This window comes from Neopelma chrysocephalum, unplaced genomic scaffold (assembly GCF_003984885.1).
Source record: "Neopelma chrysocephalum unplaced genomic scaffold, ASM398488v2 Primary Assembly neopelma1_151, whole genome shotgun sequence".
NCBI classification, from domain to species: domain Eukaryota; kingdom Metazoa; phylum Chordata; class Aves; order Passeriformes; family Pipridae; genus Neopelma; species Neopelma chrysocephalum.
The window spans coordinates 334170-354209 of NW_020897813.1; the positions used below are offsets into that span (position 1 = coordinate 334170).

General features: G+C 40.9%; 1 protein-coding gene across 18 annotated transcripts in view; it reads right to left on the reverse strand.

Annotated features, from left to right (window-relative positions):
* ATP2B2 (ATPase plasma membrane Ca2+ transporting 2) overlaps positions 1-20040 on the reverse strand; it is a 409505-nt gene that overhangs the window by 219054 nt on the left and 170411 nt on the right. The window contains exon 1 of one of the 18 annotated variants that reach the window (XM_027701192.1): positions 19946-20034. The exons of 13 other annotated variants lie outside the window; for them this stretch is intronic. The gene's annotated coding sequence lies outside the window, so the exon portion shown is untranslated. Of the gene's footprint in view, positions 1-11667; positions 11756-17077; positions 17186-19162; positions 19502-19945; positions 20035-20040 lie in introns of those variants that run through there. 4 more of the 18 variants (XM_027701187.1, XM_027701205.1, XM_027701194.1 and 1 more) reach the window with 4 other exon arrangements.

Here is a 20040-nt window from a genome sequence, read left to right on the forward strand (position 1 = left end):
CCATTTTCCTAATCCAGTGAATGGTATTGAGCAATAAAACATTTTGGTCATCTGCTGCAAAACTGTTTCCTAAGTGATTATTTTATTCACTGACACTGCAACAACTGAAGTAATGCACAATTAAATTAAACTCTTTTTGGCCTGGCATAACCAGTATAATTTGGGATATTTCCCATTTTTAACAAGCAAATTATAATATACATTGTAGGAATATGTATCTGAAAGCATTACATACTTCTGCATTTAACACATGACAAAGTATAGACTATTTGTAATAATACCAGTAGATTTTCTGCAATACAGTGCTGACATTTTATTGCAGAAGATGCTTGGGTTTTATTATCCATACACTGGCAAAATTAGAGGTTATGCTCACAAAACCAGTTTCCTTCTCCATAATTTAATCACAAGGCTTTCCCTTGCACTATAACACCCTCTCCCCAGGACATGAGGCTTTTGTAATGCTGCCTCACCCCCATTTCCCCTGACAAGTTCTGAATTCGTTTTCACGTTACAACCAAGTTCATGGAGGAGAGAGAACTCACAAGTATTTCGGTGCAGCAACTGTCTTGAATATTTAAATCTCTCTCTGGATCTGAATAGATGGGAGACAACTCATTAGCAGAGATCCTGATGGAAAAGCTGTAACGCAGCAGTTCCTAGAGGTTACCAACTGGTTGGTACTTACAAATCTTCAGCAGCAAAGGCAACCACTGGTCCCAGTCCAGCAGTCAGGGAGGGTGAGGAGGGACACGAGTTGTTGCACAGGGAAGGAAGAGGAAGGGCAAGGAAGCAGTGCAGTGAGATATGGATATTATGAGGGTGGCTTAGAGTCAGAGCCAGACAACAAATACAAAAGAATGTCCTCTTTTGTACACGAGGGGAAACACAACATCATGGGCAGTGCTGGGCACACTGTGGCATAAGACTTTAGGGACACAGCACAAGAGCTGCACGTAGCCCTACTTCAGAAACTGCTTTTCTTGTAAAGCAACTTGTTTAGCCACGTTTATGTAAATTAACAGTTCTCTCAATCTAAGACGCTGAGAATAAACCACAGATAAAAGACACAAAATAAATAGAACTACTATTAAAATGTTCTTAATGGTTCTCTCATAAGTTGAAAGACAATAATATGATTGATGATAGGTAAAACCTGGATGGAGCTTCAGAAAGTTAACTTAAGCTAAACAGCTCCTTTAGATTTGGTTTCAAAGCAGAGAATTTCTGCTTAGCTTCAGTTTGGAGCACTCTGTTATCTTGATTTTGTTCAGACAGGTTTACCCATCCTTAATGAATGATATATTTGCCTAATTAGCCTTTTAGCCTTCACTGAGAATACACTTGATGTGGGTCTTGTGAAAAATCTACAATAAGATCAGAACCCCGACAAAACACACTGCATTACCTGCTTCTTCCCCCATCAGCTTTAATGGTATTCCTAAGTACCAATTGTTTTCAGCTTATGCTCAAAAGGAATAAACAAAAGAAAACAAACCAAAAAAAGCCAAAACAAACCCACCGAAATAAACTCCATCACTGCTCATCAAGACTAAGCAAAGGAGAAAACTGCTGAGCAGCAGCTGCCACAGAGAGGAAACTGAGAGAGGAAACTGCCAAGACCTTTTAAGGTATTCCTCTCTAAGAAGATGCATCTCTTCTCTCATAGCCATTTTTTCAGTCTTTTAAACTACAAATAACTGCGTGGCTTTTTATCACTATATTTTCATCTATATGTTCTCCCCTAGAGAACCTGTCAAAAGGTTTACATGAAGAAAAATCTTTGCAAGCAGATTAGTGCCATGGTTGCCTTGAAAACCGGTCCTGCCCAAACACAGCCCTGAATGGAGACATCAAAAGCCAAATTGGTAGATTTAAACACAACACTTGTGCCTGAAATTCTCCTTCACAGTCCTTAAATATGTTCCAGTGACACCACTGAAGCCACTATAGGAGAAATGTTGCTGTTTACAACCTCATTCCTTTCTCTTACAAAAATAAGGCACAATGATGGTACCTGGTAGACTTAGGCCACTTTGCCAGCATGGCTAACCAAGTTATATATATATAAATTACATTATATATACGGTGTAATTCATTCTATTTTAGCTAATGAATGTTTAAATCAACTTCCAATAAACCATTCACAGCTCAAAGCTAGTCAGGAAATTGAGTAAGCATTCTTTAAAAAAAAATAAAATCTTAAAAAAAAAATAAAATATATATATATATATGCACACACACACATAAAGTCAAGAAATGTTCTGGGAATGTTAAAAGTGCAAAACACAGTGTTCAAGAGAAAAAATGCCAGGAGAGTTGATGACGAAACCTATTGCATCATTGCCAGGGTCCAAGCCCACAGAGCCACCCCTGGTCTGGCAGGGCCTGGAGCAGCACATGTCCTGCCAACAGAAAGCTCCACAGTTTGAAGGCCCAAGATGTTTATTTTCAAATACTAAGGTTTAATCCTTGTCATGCCCAACAGCTGAGTCAAAACCTATTTACTGGAGCGATTGAAGTCAAAGAGGAATCCTGATTGTGTGACCTTCCAAAATGGAACTCGTATGGCTCCAGCAACACACACTAAGACACAGAAGGTGTTACCAAAGCACAGTTATTTGATATTCTCTTATAAATAAACACCATCATAAGATAATGGCTGTATTTGTACAGTCTTTCTTCAGCTCATTTTCAAAAGCGTCTGCTTACATAAATACACACTACTTTAAAAAAAAATTAAATTACCTCTATAAGAATACCCATTTCTTTCTCCAACATGTATTTTAGGTGTTCTCCTTTCTCTGTCATCTACTGGCCATACAAAACAAGCGCCTTTAACTTGGATTTTGACAGTTGTTTCATATTTTAAAATTAAATTTCTAGTTAAATCTTCAGAAACGCAAAAAAGAGCCTTTTTTATCGGAAAATAAGAAGCAAATTAAAACATGAACCGAAATGCGACAGTGGAAGAACATGGAGTACCACACTGCTTGAACTCTCAAGAACCGTCTGATTTAGCTGAAGCAGCCCAGGGTTTTTCCACAGAATATAAATAAAATTAAGGTCAAAGAGAAGAAGAAAGATTCACCTGCTACCTCTGTAAGAAACTGTATTCTGAGCATGAAACCAAGAAGGACCGAAAAAAAAAAAAGTCATAAATTGCAAATGGTTTCTCTGTTTCATGGGCTGAGTGAAGACAAACGAGAACAGCCCTGAGAGGCAGCTCTGCTCTACGGTCAAGGGAAAAGGAGAAAGAAAATAACACCAGTTCAAAGTACTAAAAAACCTCAACCAAACACGGGAATTTCTTAGATTACATTAATGTTGTCTGCAAATTTAAAAAACTAACGACACAATGGATGTATTATGACCACATATTTTATATAGACTGCAGTCCTAAATTTGCATGGAATTAAATGCCTCATCTGGAGAATGATCTAATAGTCCATTGTGATTTGCCTAGTTTGTTTTCCACAGGTTTTGTCCCATGGTTGAAATGCCTGGGGTGGTTACATTGTTTTCTCCAGAAAATACTGTTAGAAAGAAGTAACTCTAAAAGAATTATCTTCTGGCCAGCTCATGTATGTTTTAAAAATAATCAGAATTTTTTTCTCTTTACTAGATATGTGTTTCATGTCCCCAAATATTCAGAAAAAGGAAAAAGCCAAGAACAGATACGTGAAAAGGCTTGGATTGACTTTGAATGGAACGTCAAGCTTTGGAATATCTTCACTTGCAGAGAAGTGATACCTATAAGCACATATCTAAATTATTTATCACAGTTCTATTTTACCAAAAAAAAAAAGTTTCAATCAACTGCTTTTAAAGGAAAAGTGAAACTAAGGAGCTCTTCAGGACCCGAAACAAAGTGCACAAATGAAAAGAAACTTCTAAAAATTCCAAATGCATCTCAAGATGAAAACTCTATTTCATGAGTGGCAATCACTTCATCTCTATTCCCTCTCTCAGCACTTTGAAGTCTGGTAGGTCTGTGTTTTATCTTCACATCCTGTACTACCAGAGTTTGTTTTGTTCTTGGCCCAATATGAGCCTTCTTCTTTCTGTTTCTCGACATATATTTACAGACAATATTTAATAATAATAATAATAATAAAATTAAAATATATAGACTGCACATGTCACACAATCAAACTACAATTCTCAAATACAGCACAGTGAGGCTTGTAACAATATGCAAACAGGCACCATCCATTCAAAAACAAGTCACTTTACAAACTGAAATAATTATTATGAAATATCTGCAGTGAAAGTCAATGGATTCTATTAATGGAGAAAGACTTGAAACAGAGTTTTTTAGGAAGGACAAGAAATGGATGCCAGCTGTGCTACTTCTCTTAAATCTGGAGATAAACCTAAAAGACAGACAGAGTTAGTTCCCTCTCTCTTCCTTCGGTTTCTTTAATGTGCTTTTTTTTTTTATGGATAACCTACAAATCTTCCACTCAGAATTATTTTGGCTATTTTAGTCCAGATGCACCCAAGACATAAATGTGCACTGCTTCATTAAGTGTAGCTCTACTAGAAGGAAATAATTTAGGTTAAAACACTGTAAAACAGATATGACTGAAAAAATGTACCATGACAAACAGTAAATGACACAGTTGCAGATACATGAAAATAAAGTCTGGAATGCTTTAAATAGACCTAATAAAAAATTCATATAAAAATAAACAATTTAATAAATTCAGGTTTGGGGGTTCTCCTTTAACCTCTGAATATTTTACTGCTCATGATTTTAATTACTATGTAGGACACTGCCAACTGCTGTCACTGATATCTATCCCTATGTAGCAAATATTACTTCTCAAAATGTAGATAATGTATCTCAGAATGAATGAATATTTTGGGGAGGCCATGGGGTTAATGGGATCTCTTAAGAAAAAGACTCTGACCCAGCTTATATTTAGGATTTCCACTTTTACACAGCTTTGGGAACATTTTCTCTGGAACAGAATAGAATAAAAATGTTTAGTTTGGAAAAGCCCTTTAAGATCATCAAGTCCAACTGTTACCCCAGCACATCCATGTCCACCACCCAACCATGTCCCCACATGCCACATCCAGACATTTTTTGAAAATCCCCAGGAATGGTGACTCTATCATTTCCCTGGGGAGCCTGTGCCAATGCTTGACAACCCTTTCAGTGAAAATCTTTTTGCAAATCTCCAATCTAAACCTCCCCTGGTGCCACTTGAGGCCATTTCTTTTTGTCCTGTCACTTATTACCTGGGAGCAGAGCTCGACCCCACCTGGCTCCCCCCTCCTGTCAGGGAGTTGCAGAGTGAGAAGGTCCCCCCTGAGCCTCCTTTTCTCCAGGCTGAGCCCCCCCAGCTCCCTCAGCTGCTCCTCATCAGACCTGAGCTCCAGACCCTTCCCCAGCTCCATTCCCTTCTCTGGACATGCTCCAGCTCCTCAAGGTCTCTCTTGACATGAGAGGCCCAAAACTGACCCCAGGGTTGGAAGTGCCTCAGCAGTGCCAGCACAGGGGGACAGGCACTGCCCTGGTCCTGCTGCCACTCTGATGCTGATCCAAGCCAGGTGCCCTTGGCCTTCTTTGCCCACCTGGGCACACCTGTGATCATGTTCAGCTCCTGTTACCAGCACCCCCAGGTCCTTTTCCAGCTTTCCAGCTGCTCATCCACCAGCCTGGAGCTGCAGGAAGCTGTTGTGACCCAAGTGCAGGACCTGGCACTTGGCCTTAGAATCACAGAATCATAGAATCAACCAGGTTGGAAAAGACCTCCGAGATCATCAAGTCCAACCCTTGATCCAATACTGTCGTGGTTCCCAGACCATGGCACTGATGCCACATCCAGTCTCTGCTTAAAAACCTCCAGGGGTGGTGAATCCACCACCTCCCTGGGCAGCCCATTCCAATGTCTGATTACTCTCTTCATAAAAAATTTCTTCCTAATGTCCAACCTGAACTTCCCTGGCAGAGCTTAAGACTGAGCCCTCTTGTCCTGCTGCTGATTGCCCAGGAGAAGAGACCAACCCCCACCTGGCTACAACCTTTCAGGGAGTTGTAGAGAGTGATGAGGTCTCCTCTGAGCCTCCTCTTCTCCAGGCTAAACAACCCCAGCTCCCTCAGCCTCTCCTCACAGGACTTGTGCTCGAGCTTGTGCTTGTTGAGCTTCACACAACTGGCCTCAGCTACTGATCCAGTCTGTCCAGCGGATCTATGCAAGGAAAATTACACAATCCCTTGAATTAAATATTCCCCTCTAGAGAAATGCACTGATGACAGCTCTTAGTCATAACATCACAACTCACAGGACCTTCAGGTACCAACAGTTCTCCTCACACAACCTGTACCTGACACTAATCCTGAAATTCAGTTCTGCTGGGTTTTACGCACGTGCATCCCAGCAAAGGGCACCAGGGAACCTCACCCAACACCACACTCAGCGTTCCTTAGAGAATGGTGCACAGCACCTGCTGCTTCGTTAGAGTCACTGCAGGGACCCCACCAACTCCCAACAACACACACTTAAAAATATTCTTTGTACAACACCAGCAAACAGTTCTGCAGCATCATACCAGGACACTTCCCCTTGATTAGAAACATTTGCTCAAATGAGGTTATTTTGAGTTGCAACCAAGTACATTACCTTGCATTAGGGAATGATTCATCCAGACAGATTTTTAATTAAAAAATTAATATTTTGTGCCTAAGATAGTATTTAATGTTCTAGATCAAATGAGATTTTAGCCTGAATCCTAGGCAGCACTGCACTTTCCATGTCTTGATTATTCAAATATCAAATTCTTGTCAAAATAAATTTGAAAAAAGCTATTTAAGAAGCATCAGTTTTTAAAGGATTAATATACTGATTATGTGTAATGATGGTTAAACCACTAAAGATCAGGTTCTATTTTGCCTATTTAAAAATAGGTGGATTTATCAGTCCTTTCTAGTTGTAAGCAATGTGTTTGGAAGATCTGAATATGCAAAAATCTGTTGCTGCAATTAAGTTGAAATGAAGGACAGACTCTAATCATGTCCAAAATAACAGGTATATTCATAAAGACTGGCATGCACCCAGGAGTTCAGTGGCAAGACAACTATTACAGTCCACATGAGAAGAGGCAAAATATTGCTTTGACAAATTGCATTAAATTATCCTTTTATGTTTCTTTCTCTGCAGGTGGATGTTCTACCTAAAAATACCAAACCTATTAGACCAAATCTTTGCTTTGAAAGAATTGTCAAAATCTAGTAACCAGTATTTGCAGGAAACACTAATAGTTTCCATTTAATGTTTTTTTACACCTATCCAGTTGCACCTGGCATCTCCCACTGTTCCCACCCCGAGGAGCCCATGCCTGTCAACAGCACATAATTTAGGGACAAGTACTTGTACATCAATGATATCTCCAAGATGCAGGACTATGAAAATATTTCACTTGCAAAGTGCCTTCATCCATCTCTTGAACCACTCTCTTGCTGCATTCTCCTAATGAAATTATCCCTCCTCATCTTCCCAGCCCTGTAAACATACTCAAGGACATCCTGAAAATGTGGAGCAGCACTAATGCAGCACCATGCTCACAAACCTTCCTTTATATAGGGCTGCACATTTAATTAGGGAACCCACAATTCACTTGGATTTCAGAGAGAACTGCATGTGTTTAGAAACCAAGGGGATCATTTTTTTTGTTTGTGGCACGGCAAAATTCCCGGCCAGGAGACCTGTCCAGAACTCTCATTTGTGAAGGAAGATGGAATAAACAACACCAGCCTCCATTTCCCTCTTGTTGTTTCTGGCTGCTTTGCATTTTGAGGAAGAAATCAAGTAATTCAAGCCCTCCCATTCTGTACCACCGGCTTTGAAGATGACCACGAGCACTGGCCTGTGGCATCCCTTCTCCTCCTGGGGCCTGCACCTCCCTCCCTTCATTTGCACTTGCAAAAAACAGACTGGGAACAGCTTTATTGCCAGCAAGACCTTCAGCACAGGCACAGCCTGCATGAGTCACAGTGTCCTTGCAGTGCTCTTGCTCACATCATTTGGCACAGCAGCTTAAATCTACAGCAGGAAAGTCCTGGGATGCGGCGGCTGCACATCTGACGAGGGCTCTGAGTTCAGTCCTCAACAGTCACAGCAAAGGCATCTTCATCAGCAAGGCTGGAAAACTCAGCTGGGCATCAAGTATTTCTTACCTGTGCATTTCTCCCCCAAAACTCATTAATCTCCAGTGATTCCAAATCACTGAAGAGCGTTAGCAAGCTCTGCTCTGTCGTTACTACACACAGCAAGTGCTCCGTTCAAATATTGGGAAAGGCTTTATTCAACTATGCCCAGAAAAATCCAAGTGCAGTAAGAAAATTGTAATTTTTGCCACAACTATCAATTTTAGTGATTTTAATATGAAAATAAATCTTACCTATAAGTTTTCTGCCATTAGAGATTAATTACATACATAAATGGGTTAATATTCAAACCAGAGAAAAAAAATGCCGATTTGTTTCGCTTCTTTTGTTCTGTTCAATCTTCAAGGTATTAGACAAAAAGAAGAAAAGTTCTTGGTAATCTTAAATCTGATTTACTTGGAAATGAAGTATTTTTGAAAACCACTGTCAACCACTTTCAGCCACTGAAGTCATTGGACAGGTCAGTTCTGCAAACTGCATGTAACAATTTAATGAACATGGAGAAAGAACTGATTTAAGGCTATTTCTGGAAAATGGCTTTTGATTGTGGTTTTTAGAGTGAACATAGGGTGAACTGAAATTATATTTCAGCTTTGTGAACGTTATTTGAAACATTTAACAAGAATTCTTGACCCTTATTACTACGTATTTTTTAAAAAGGTTCTTTCCTGTCTAATAAGATGATTGATAAAGTGCATTTCTAATCACAAAATAACATATTTGGGGTGTTTAAATGTTCCCAGTTCTAAGAATCAGTTCTGCAGTAAAACATCTCTTCCATCTACGAACAGGAATTTATTCACAGTGCAGACCAGCTGGGTAATGCTTGTACCACCACAGTTTGTGCATGAATTTTCCCTGGGGAAATAGATAGATTTCTAGTCATCTATTGCTTCCTTTTGAACTATACATAAGGGATTTATAAAAAGGATTTTTCAGGCATGTCATCAGTCAAAGAGCTTTGGAGACAAACATTAGGTTCTCAAAAAATATTTTTACATTACTACTTGGACACTCACAAAAGCAATCACTTCCTCTTGCCAGCTCTCAGATTATTATGCAATATACCCAAGCTTTTACATTTATTCAGCATGCACAACTGTGGTTCAATTTGGCACGTTTTTGGTTTTTAAATGTGAATAAGAATGCTTCAAAGAATAAAAATGAGTTGGGAAATATTTATACGAGAAGCTGAGTATGGATTAAAATTGCTTGGCTTCAAAAGTAAAATTAGATGATGTTTAATTTAGTTTATTTATGAAGTTGCATTTGTTCAATTTAAATACGTAATCTCCTTTGAGAGAGTTCAGCTTTGCAAAATGATAATCTGTTCCTATATTTCTATTAGTTGTGATTTATTCTGATTCAGTCCTTTGTTCAAAAATGCTAATGAAAGCAGATGATGCTGAAGAAGATCAACAAGGAACAACAACCAATACATCCATCGGTCTGAAAAGCAGGGAAAGACTGCACGACACAGTCAGGCAAGAAACCCAAGATAAAAGATTTCTAGGGAGACACTGGTTATGGAGAAACCCAAGCACAGGGACTCAGCTGCCAGGCTGAACTAGCATGACCTTAATTCTCAATAACTCATCTCAAAAAGTCTTGCAAAGACACACAGCAAATTACCTTTCTCCTGTGGGTATATATTTAAGAGAGATGAAGTGCTAAAAATCAACCTTGCTGGGCTTTGATGACAAGGCTCCAGGGAGACAAACCCCTGCCTGAGGCTTTGGGGACACGCAGGTGGCATGGAGAGATGAAGGACAGGGTGACAGCAGCTGTGCTGCTCCCTACGTGTGCTGAGAAGGCACCAAAGAGATTGTCAAATCAGACATTCAGGCTTTTCAGTCGCTTTATTTCCCTCTCGCTGCTTGTTTGTGTGTTTACTCCTTGGGTCAGATCCTCCCGGCTCCTGGGATGTCTGTAGAGTGGGACCAGAGCTGTGCCATAAAACCCTTCTCCCAACTCCAGGATCACAGGCTCGTACAGCTGGAGCCAGAAACTCCTGTCACAAACAACTCTGAGGATTGCCAGGGTCAGGACTTCAGTTTGCAGGAAGACAAACAATACAATTTGCCACCAATACCAGAGATCCTCAGAAATACCTTAATTACAGCAAGATTTTTCCCATCCTCTAAGCAGATCAAAAAACCTCCAAACCAATGCCACTGATCTACATATTTTTTTCCTTACAAGGCTATTTCTCATGGACACACAGAGAACATCACACCTTCTGTCTTTCCCGTGGAAGCTGCTCAATCTTCACTGTAAGTCAAATAATAATAGGTTAAGGGGAGGGAATCCCTAGTCCTATAATTCTATTCGATTTGCTATCCTCACAAAGAGGTGAGAAAGAGTAGGATCCACTCCCTCTTCCTTCCAAAACTGAACTAGAAATAGCTTCATCCAGCCCTTATGGGCATCACCACAGATGTTTTGTGCTGTTTGACTTAATGGAGTACGTGGTTCATTCCACAGTCTGTTCAATCTCTTGCAGGAATGAATTCCATAGCTCCCAAGAAATTTTTATCTCGAGCAACTACAAGTGTTCCCACATTTGTTTTCTTATTGCTGTGGTGGAACTTGGTTGCTATAAAAAAAAAGGAGAGTCATGGGAGAGAAAGTCAAATCCATATAAAACTTTGAATTAACCAAGGCCTCGAGCTTTGAGGCTCTCTGTTCACTAGAGAATGAACACAAAAAGCAGACCAACATGGCAATGTGCTACTCCTGAGGGTAACTCCTGAATAGAAATATCTGGCAGCCAGTAGGAAAGTTTCTAAAGAACTGGCTGTAAGGTCAAACAAGAATTACTGAGGAAGGGAGTGGATCTTGTGTGTGGGAGGGAGCACAAAATTGGTATTGTTTTCAAGTGAACCACTGAAAGATTAACTTTGAATGGAATTCAACTACACAATAAACTGAACAACAAAAAGGATTTTATAACAACTGCTCTCTACTTGGATACTTTTAGAGATGTACATGTGTATATATGGATACATACACACACACACACATATTTTCTTTTCCCTGTGGAAGGATTTATCCCTTCCCTGATCCAGCAATGGTCAGAGCTCTTCTCAAGCACAGTGAAAACTGCCCTAATTGCAGGAATCATCTGCAGTTTCCAGTGTCAGTGGTGGCACTTTGAGCACTGAGTGTACACTTCGATTTGCTCACCTCTGTCACAACCCCTGGGTCCTGCTCTGCCTAAAGAGAGCAGGGTTAGGCCTTCTAGTTCACCTCATGTGATAAATCCAGCACAGAGGCTTTCTAGAGAATCATAGACCCTGATCTTCTTCAATTCCCCTTGACCACAGGAGGATCTCAGCAGTGAGCTCAAGGGTACCATCTCCCAGTATATTTCTAGTTACTTTAACATTTGTTCTTTCGCAGAATTCTAATTCAGATTTATTTTAAATATTACAATTATTCTTCTCTCGGGGTCTGGCAATTAAAGCTCTAAAAGTGCTGCTACTTACCTTATTGATAATGAAAAATTTAACATGTCCTGTATCTGCAGCTCTCATCTGCTCCAGATAAGATAAAGCAGGGGAACAAGATTTCCTTAGAAGGAGGCTGGACCTGATTAAGAAATGATATTCTGGTCTTCTCTAACAAGTGGAGGAAAAAAATCCTAAAAAATACTTTCCTAGCAGTATTTTTAAAGACACCCTCTTAATCCAAAAGAAGATATGTAAATGAGGCTTGTATGTTAAGACCTCGTGCACTCAATTTTAATTCTTAAAAAGGTTCAAGCAAAAAAAGCTTCAGATGTCTTCCATTTTCTGTTTCATTTCTTTCCATTCCCAGTTCTGGTATCAGAATCATGTTTTCAGATTAAAACTTCTAAGCATACTTCTAAACTAGAAAAAGGAGGACAAGGGCAGGGAAGAGGACACTTAATTTATTATCTTTTCACATTAGAGTTACAGGGAACCTTAATGACATACCAAGCTATAAACCCTGTAGCTGGTACTGTATTAATCATCTGTCTACATGAGAACTCAGATAAATATATAATCCTATTTCTGCATTGCAGATTTTACATGTCCCTTCCTCAGACTGCTGGTTCTTTTTTCATTATTTTGTAAACACTGCTGGAGGGCAGGATCCATAACAAGGTAGGGAATGGCATACTAACTCCAGTTGCTTAAATTGAGCAGCTATGTTAAGATTCATAAGAAGATAACCAAAGAAATAGGCAGCAATTCAAGCTTTGCAGCAAAGAGCACCTTTTTTTAACAGTCTGAGCACAGTTTGTCTCTATCCACACGTTTTCCCTTCCCCAAGGTCAAGCCTGTTGCCAGCCCCAGGCAGCAGCTGGCCCACCCAGGCTCCCCCCCAGCTTGGGCACGAGCCAGGTGCCACCTGCACATCATAAGAACTTCATTTGAGACAGGCTCCAGCGGTCCCTATCCCTGTCACCTATTGTTACATCACATAGTTCTGGAAAAAGACACACTCTCCTCTTGCATCTTCCCATTTCAGCCCAAGCATGTAAATAAATTCCACCCCTCCACATTCTGTACCTATCTCTGATATTTAGGCACTACACAGAACAGACAAACATACCCAGTCCTATTTTGGAGGAACCAAAATGGGATTTAAAATCAAATGAACAGAAGATTCTGCGAACAGTGGTGCAAGCACATCAACAGAGTGCCCTGAGGACTAACAGCTCCCCACATAAACTTGGGAATAAAACATCATCACTCAAACCTCTATGGCCTGAAGGGGAATTCTTGATGCTGCAATAGAAATATCGGGGCAGTCCTTTTGTGTTCTTTCTGGTCAACCCAAGACATACCAGGCAGCCCCCTCTGTGACGAGGGACATGTCCTGCTCCTTGCAAAATGATGCAGCGTGGGGATGAGAGAGGCACCAAACTTAGTAAGAACCAAAGAAAATAACCCATACAACTAAGAGCTTGTCCCCAGGCCTATACAGAAAGCTGGGAGATGTATTGCATGGAAATTCGGTATATCATTACTTCTGTAATCCTCCTGCTCCAATGGTTTGTTTTCGTGGCATTTTCAGCCATCTTATTCAGCAATGCTGATTTAGCACTACCATTTTATCCTGCAGTTCTCTGCATAACAATCACCACTACAGCATTAGAGACGCAACTAGTCCTACCATAATGCAAATGTCCTCCTTGGGTACTGCAACAATTTGCATTGCATCTAAGAAGCCGTGTGCAATTCTTCTTCAAATGTCCCAGGTTAGCTGAACTACTCATAAATAGGTATTGCTTCAAGCACTGGGGGAGGGAGGATGACAATCTCATTTCATTGTGAAAAGCAACACGAAGTCATTATTTCATTGTAATTGCATTTCACCGGTCCCTTAATATCAAACATCATTTTGATATATTTTTAGAACAACATGCAAAATCTTCCTTGCAGTTCAAGCAGAGGGAAGGAACACAGTAAGCACGCAGTGTAAATTAAACAGCTGTCCTCAGCCAGGGCAAGAGTTTCTTCTCAAACTGACTTACAAAGGACACAAATCAATGCTGCCTGCTGACATTTGGGATTGCACATTTCCCAAGGAGACTGGAACAGTTTATTGGGAACACTGTTCTCTTCTAATTACCTACGTGACACAAGGTGTACCATGCTGAAAGACAAGTTGTAACAGTAGCAGCGTATTTTTATTGTGCTTCATCAGCACCAGTGTTGGTGTCAAGGTTAGTGAGATGCTGAGCGCGACCATTACAAGGTATTCATCCATCCCATATATTGCACATGCCAAAACAAAGAGCCACCACACCTCTGGGAAGTGTCACTCTTTCCTCAAGGTCCACCAGTGCACAGAAAGCTACTGAACAAAGACTGTGGATGGCAGTATCTGTGTCTGAAAGGCTGAGGTAGTCAAGGGAACAGGGATGGAGATCCTCATCATTCCCGTTTGTGGAGAAGCGCGGTACGGTCGGAGGTGAAAAACATTGCAGTGCAGAATGCAGCAGATAATTGGGTGTGCAGGAGGGTGTAAATATGCCCCAAAATGTTCGACTCTCATGCATAAACCTGCTCCTTGCTGGTTGCAGCTTGGCTGGGCTGGTTGCAAGTTTTGATAATACCTGGAACTAAATAACAGTGGAGCATGGAATTAGTGAAGAGCGATGAGAGAGCACCACCAAAGAGACTGATCCCGTGCAGCGTTCCTGCCCAGACTACAGAGATTTGGGAAACCGAGGCCCCTTGAGTTCCAGAAGGAAGAGGAGGCTGAACAAATGGGCTCCCCAAAGAAGTGGACTCTCAGAAAAGGTCATCGGAGATGACCAGTGCAGATTGGACAAAAGACCCTGGAAGTAAGGGGAGATCCTGGAATTCTGAGATGCGTGGAGACAAATGCCAGGGGGATCCTTAGGACAGTTTGTGTGTGAGATCAAGTAGGGTAAAAGCTCTAAACTTGTTGGATCTTGAACAAACCTCAGTATCCAAGCCCAGTAGCGGCTGTCATTCCCTGCCTCACCTGTGGCAGCTGGTGGGAATTGTCATATCAGACTTTAGCTGGGTTATACAGAGGGAGGAATCCTTGAAGACATTTGAAATGCTGTGTCTAAACTGAGGTACAAAGTCTACACTGAACTGTGCTGTGGAGCACTTGCCTAAGTAAATGTCTTCTCAGATGAAGTGTATGTATGAGGAGTCATTTACTCCAAATGCCTAACTAATTTCCAGAGGTCGGGATGTGGGAAGGTCAGTGAACTGGACAGGCAATGACTACAGAAATAACTCTTTGCCCAACATCTACCAGATAAGCATCTTCCCTATCCTGTTTCCTTATTCTGTGCGACAGATTTTTCAGCAAGATCCAAATCAGATTGGACTAAATCTCATTTTATTTTTAATTCATTTCATATGGTTTTATTTTTAACTCACTTTAATTGAAATGCAGTGAACGAAATTATCAGCTGTGAGTCTTCATTTTTAATATATAAAATAAGCTCTTAGTAGATCTGAATCACTGATTTTTCTGTTTCCTCCTCAAACTCTAGGATGCTGATGCAACGTACTGGGTACTCAGTATTGCAACTTCCACACTCTTAACCATAAACATACTCAGGATATTGACCATTTTTTTGGCATTTGGTTAGAACACAGTGCTTCAGTTCTGGGCTAAATCTTGAAACTGCAGTTCCAGGTCTAATCTTCTCCTGCCAAGTAATTTCTCTCAATGCAATAGCCAAGTGTCTTATGAATGACCTGGATGATACAACTGAGCACCTTGTGCAAGTCCCCAGATGATATGAAGTGGGGAGGTGTGGTTGGTATCACCAGGTGGTTGAGCTGCCTCCCAGAGGGACCACAGAGGGTGGAGCAATGGGCCAACAGGAAGCTCAGGATGTCCAGCAAAGGGAAGTGCAAACTTCTGCCCCTGGGGAGAAACAACCCCTGGCAGGACAGGCTGGCTGGGAAGGAGCTCTGCAGAAAAGGCCCTGGGATTCCTGGTGGACCCAAAGTTGACCACGAGCCAGCAATGTGTCCTCACAGCAAAGGGCTCCTGGGCTGCCTCAGGAGCTTCCCCTTCCCTCAGCACTGCTCTGTGCTCTGCTGGGCCCCCAGGACAAGAGAGACATGGACTTCCTGGAGCAAGTCCAGGGAAGGGATGCAAAGGTGACAAAAGCACTGGAGCACCTGGCATGCAGGTAGGAGGTTAAGAAAACTGGGACTGTTCAGCCTGGAGAAGAGAAAGCCCAGGGGGACCTTGTATAAACACCTGATGGAGGAAGAAAAGAAGATGGAGCCAAACTCTTCTCCGTGGTGCCGAGTGAAAGGCAAAAAGGCAATGAGAGCAAACAAACATGGAAAATTGCATTTAAAGATGAGAAAAACGTGAGAGTGGTCAAACACTGGCACAGGTTACCCAGAGAGGTGGTGAAGCCTCCATCCTTGGAGAGAATTGAAACCTGACTGGACACAGCCCTGAGGGACCTGCCATAGGTGACTCCAGTTTGGGCAGGAGAGGTTGGACTCCAGAGGTGCCTGCCAACCTCAGCTGTTCCGTGGCTCTGAAATGAGCTGGCTTCTCCACCCATTTCACCCTCATCATGTGTGGAAAGGAGACAAAGGGTAAAAAATGCACAAAATCTTTCACATAAATCACAATCCTTCCTGTCAGTCCTGTTCTGGGTTTTCCCATCAGCTGCTTCTAGGATTCTCTGAGAGCCTGGTGCATAGTCCTGAGATGCTTTAACTGTGCAGTCAATATTTTAAAAACAGAGAAAAATGTATTACCAGCAGAGTGAACTTGTTCACAAACGATGTGGTAGAAGGGAAGTATTTTGTGACTTGGTTACCATTTCCCAGCTCTGCAAACTGTGATATCTAAGCAGGCTTTCCACAGCCCTTCTGAGTCTCCATATTTCACTCATCTGCAGTGCTATGAAGGAACATGTCCTGCATTTTTCAGTGCTGGCAGGCTCTTCAAATTATTTTCCTTATTTTGGGCCATTTTAAAATACCCTTCATTCCCAGCCCTTCCCTTATAAATTGATTCTTTTTCTTCAATTGTAAATCTCCAGTTTTAAGGCAAAAAATAAGACCATATATCAAGAAAAATAACATTAAAAACATGCTTTTTCCCCCCTAAACATGAGTAAAACCAGTAAAACTTCAACCCAAAATCCCACAGCCCTTAAAACTGTGCCATATGTTTGTTTCCTACAAAAGGGCACCAAACTTTAAAAGAAAGGTTGCAATAAAATGCTATCAATCCTCTTCATCCCTTTATGTACGAAATTAAAGCCTATACATTTATATAACCTACAAAAGCCTTATATATCATTTCTAAATATTGGAATATAAAAAATTCTAGCATACAAAACATATGTAGGAAGAAATCCTGTCCTCTTATGCAACCGTTCCACTAAGGATAAATTACCTTAGAACACGACGCGTACAAGGGGGATAGAGAGGGATAAATTCTATGGAGCCTCCCAGCGCTGAGCATCCCTGCTGGGCGTCATCCAGCCCTGGCAAGTGGAATCTGAGCTGAGGTTCCCAGACTGCAGGTGCTGCAGAGGCTCCGGAACTATCCCGGTCACACAGAGCTCTGTTGCTCCATTTGCAACTGAGCCCTTCTGCCAGGGAGCCTCCATTCAGAGCAGAGTCATTCCTGCCTCACCCAGGGAAGAATCTCAGTGGAAGCATGAGAGAGAGGCTGTCTGAAGCTTCAGCAACACATTTTAATGTATGAATTCAGCAAAAGCACCTCTCTGGGAGCAGATGATTTAATCCTTGGCGCTTTTTTAACCCCTTTTTTTTTCAACTGACGTATTAAAATTATTCAGAGACGTGTCATTGTAATCGGGGGGGGGTGTTGTTTGATCAGATAATGTATAATATGAATGTAATTAATCAGCCAGAAAGGCACAACAATACTTGCTAAATTCCAGTGAACTGTAATATCCTTCTTTGTCTCTCCTTGAAAACATAATGAAAAACCTGGCAAAAGGCAAGCTTATTTTCGACAAGGTTTCACAGACAGGTTAATCAAATAAACCACTTTTTTCCCTTCAGAACCTTATTTTAGGTCCAACCTGTAAAAGTATTTACATTTATTAAAAGAGGTGGGTTGAATTTCCAGAACTACCAGCTGCTGGAGTCCTACTGCAGTGTAATGGGGTTTCAGTGAGTGGGAGAGTTACAAGGTCACGACTTCTACATTTATTCCAAAATGTACCAAGGAACTACTACATACCCAACTGACATTTGACAATATGAACTGCAGGATGAAAATAAAAAAAAAGCAAAGACACTTGTAATGTTCTTATGTATTAGCAGAATATATGCTCACATTTGCAATATTCAGACAGGAATATATATGTATATATATATTTATTTAGCATGATTCAAAAAAATGTTGCATCCCAAATCCAACAGCACTGGAAAAGATAAGCTGTATATTTTAAATGCTGGGGGAAGATGAAACAGGAAAAAAATCATCCTTCAAAGCTGTTTCCTGGATACATGACATGAAATTTTAAAGAAAAAAGCACTCACAAAAGTGACTTCATGGAAGCTCTTAAAAGAGCAGTATGATACCTAGTTCATCGTTACCACGTCTTCTGGAACCTGGAATCCTACTGAGAAGCATGAAACTCTTCCAAGCTGCTCCAATATATATGCATGCAACCTTTTTATATATGCAGAAAGCATTAGAAGTATCAGGCAGTTTTGATTTGCAACAATTAAAAAAAAAATCACCTTTTTCATGAAAATTAATGTATATTTACCATTAATGTGGGCCAAAATCAATTCTCCACAGAAAGGAAGATAGATGTACAAAAAGGCTGAAAAGGGGGCACACAGACATGCACAAAAAAAAAAAAAAAAAGGGAAAAACTTCATGCTGCATTGCTATACACAACTTATCTACAAGCCTTATTTTATTGCTTATTCACAAAGTTAGTCATTTTAGCAGCACTACAGGCAAAATATGAAACAGTTCTTCACAGGTAGCAATTTCAATTAAAATGAGAGGAACATGAACGAAGTAAAACCTGTATGTGATCAAAGACCTGCTGGATACCTGAGTCAAACAGTTATTTCAGAGCAAGGTACAAGAGCTAGTCATGCATATGGATGACCTCTCACAAATTAAATGCTAATCAGGAATGCATCTCAGCATTAAAAAAAAATGTGGACTATGAAGTAGATCTGCAATCCTTTTTCTAAGCAAAGACTAGCAATAAACCTTCATTACCAATTTCATACCACAGACATGTAATATTAACCTCAAATCCTGGCAATAAAAGCGCAATTTTCCCATATGGAGCATGCCAGCTATTTCCAGACATCCCAACTTGTGTAATATCTCTGCAATCCTTTAGCAGAGCCCCTCACTGAATGCAAGCAGGAGGTCAAACGACCAGAAGTCCTAAGAAGCACGCAGCTCTTGGGATGCAGAATGAACATTCTGACCACGAAAGAAGAGACCTTCCACTTCAGCCCCTTCAATACTCACCTTCCAGAAGGTATGGGAAGCACCGGGCTAAGCATCTGCTCCTGGCTGCCTCCGTGCTCTAGGACTGCCTACAGCCATCGCCTCAGCAGCCCTGGGAACCGACGTGGAATGCACAGGGAACTGCCCCGGCTTGGATAGGACAACTTAAAGTCGGGAAATGGGAGGCTGGGGAAGAGCTCGGTGCTGCCCGGAGCGGGGCAGATGAGCTGCCAGCGCCGCAGGCAGGGATCAAACGCACAGAATCTCCCTTTACATAATCGGAAATGACTCCTGTAATCTTATGTTTTCTCTTAAAGCGTCGGATGCTTCATGAACAGCCAAAAGCTTTTCCATGCGGCATTCAAGGGATTTAGGGCTGATTCTTCTTTTAATAAAAAATAAAAAAAAAATAAAAGTCTATCCGTCTGAATTCTTAGTTATTGTACCTCAGAAAGCCTTTCCCCACCTTGCCATAGGAAACGTCATACATGCTTAAAAGGAATTGCAGAAAATTCCCGGTTTCTTCCACAGTATTTTCTAATTCATCTCAATAGAAAGGCAATGTTTGGGGTATTTAACCTGTGTGCCCTTTACTTTCCAACAAACACACTGAAAAACTATAAGCAGCTCTATATAGAAACCCAGCTGAGGATTACAGATTTTCCTAGCAAGAAATACCTTTGTCTATCATAAGAGAACATTAAACTTAGAAAAAATAGAACACTCAAGCTGTACTGCTCACATTTTAGTGTCTTTTCTGCACCTCACTTCTGAAAGAAAAAAAAAGGCACATCCGATTCTTACCAGCAATGATAAAAGCAAAATCCCATCCACGTGTTTTCCTCATCACTAAAGCACCGATTTAATCAAAATCAAGCCCATATGCTTCAGAAAACAAC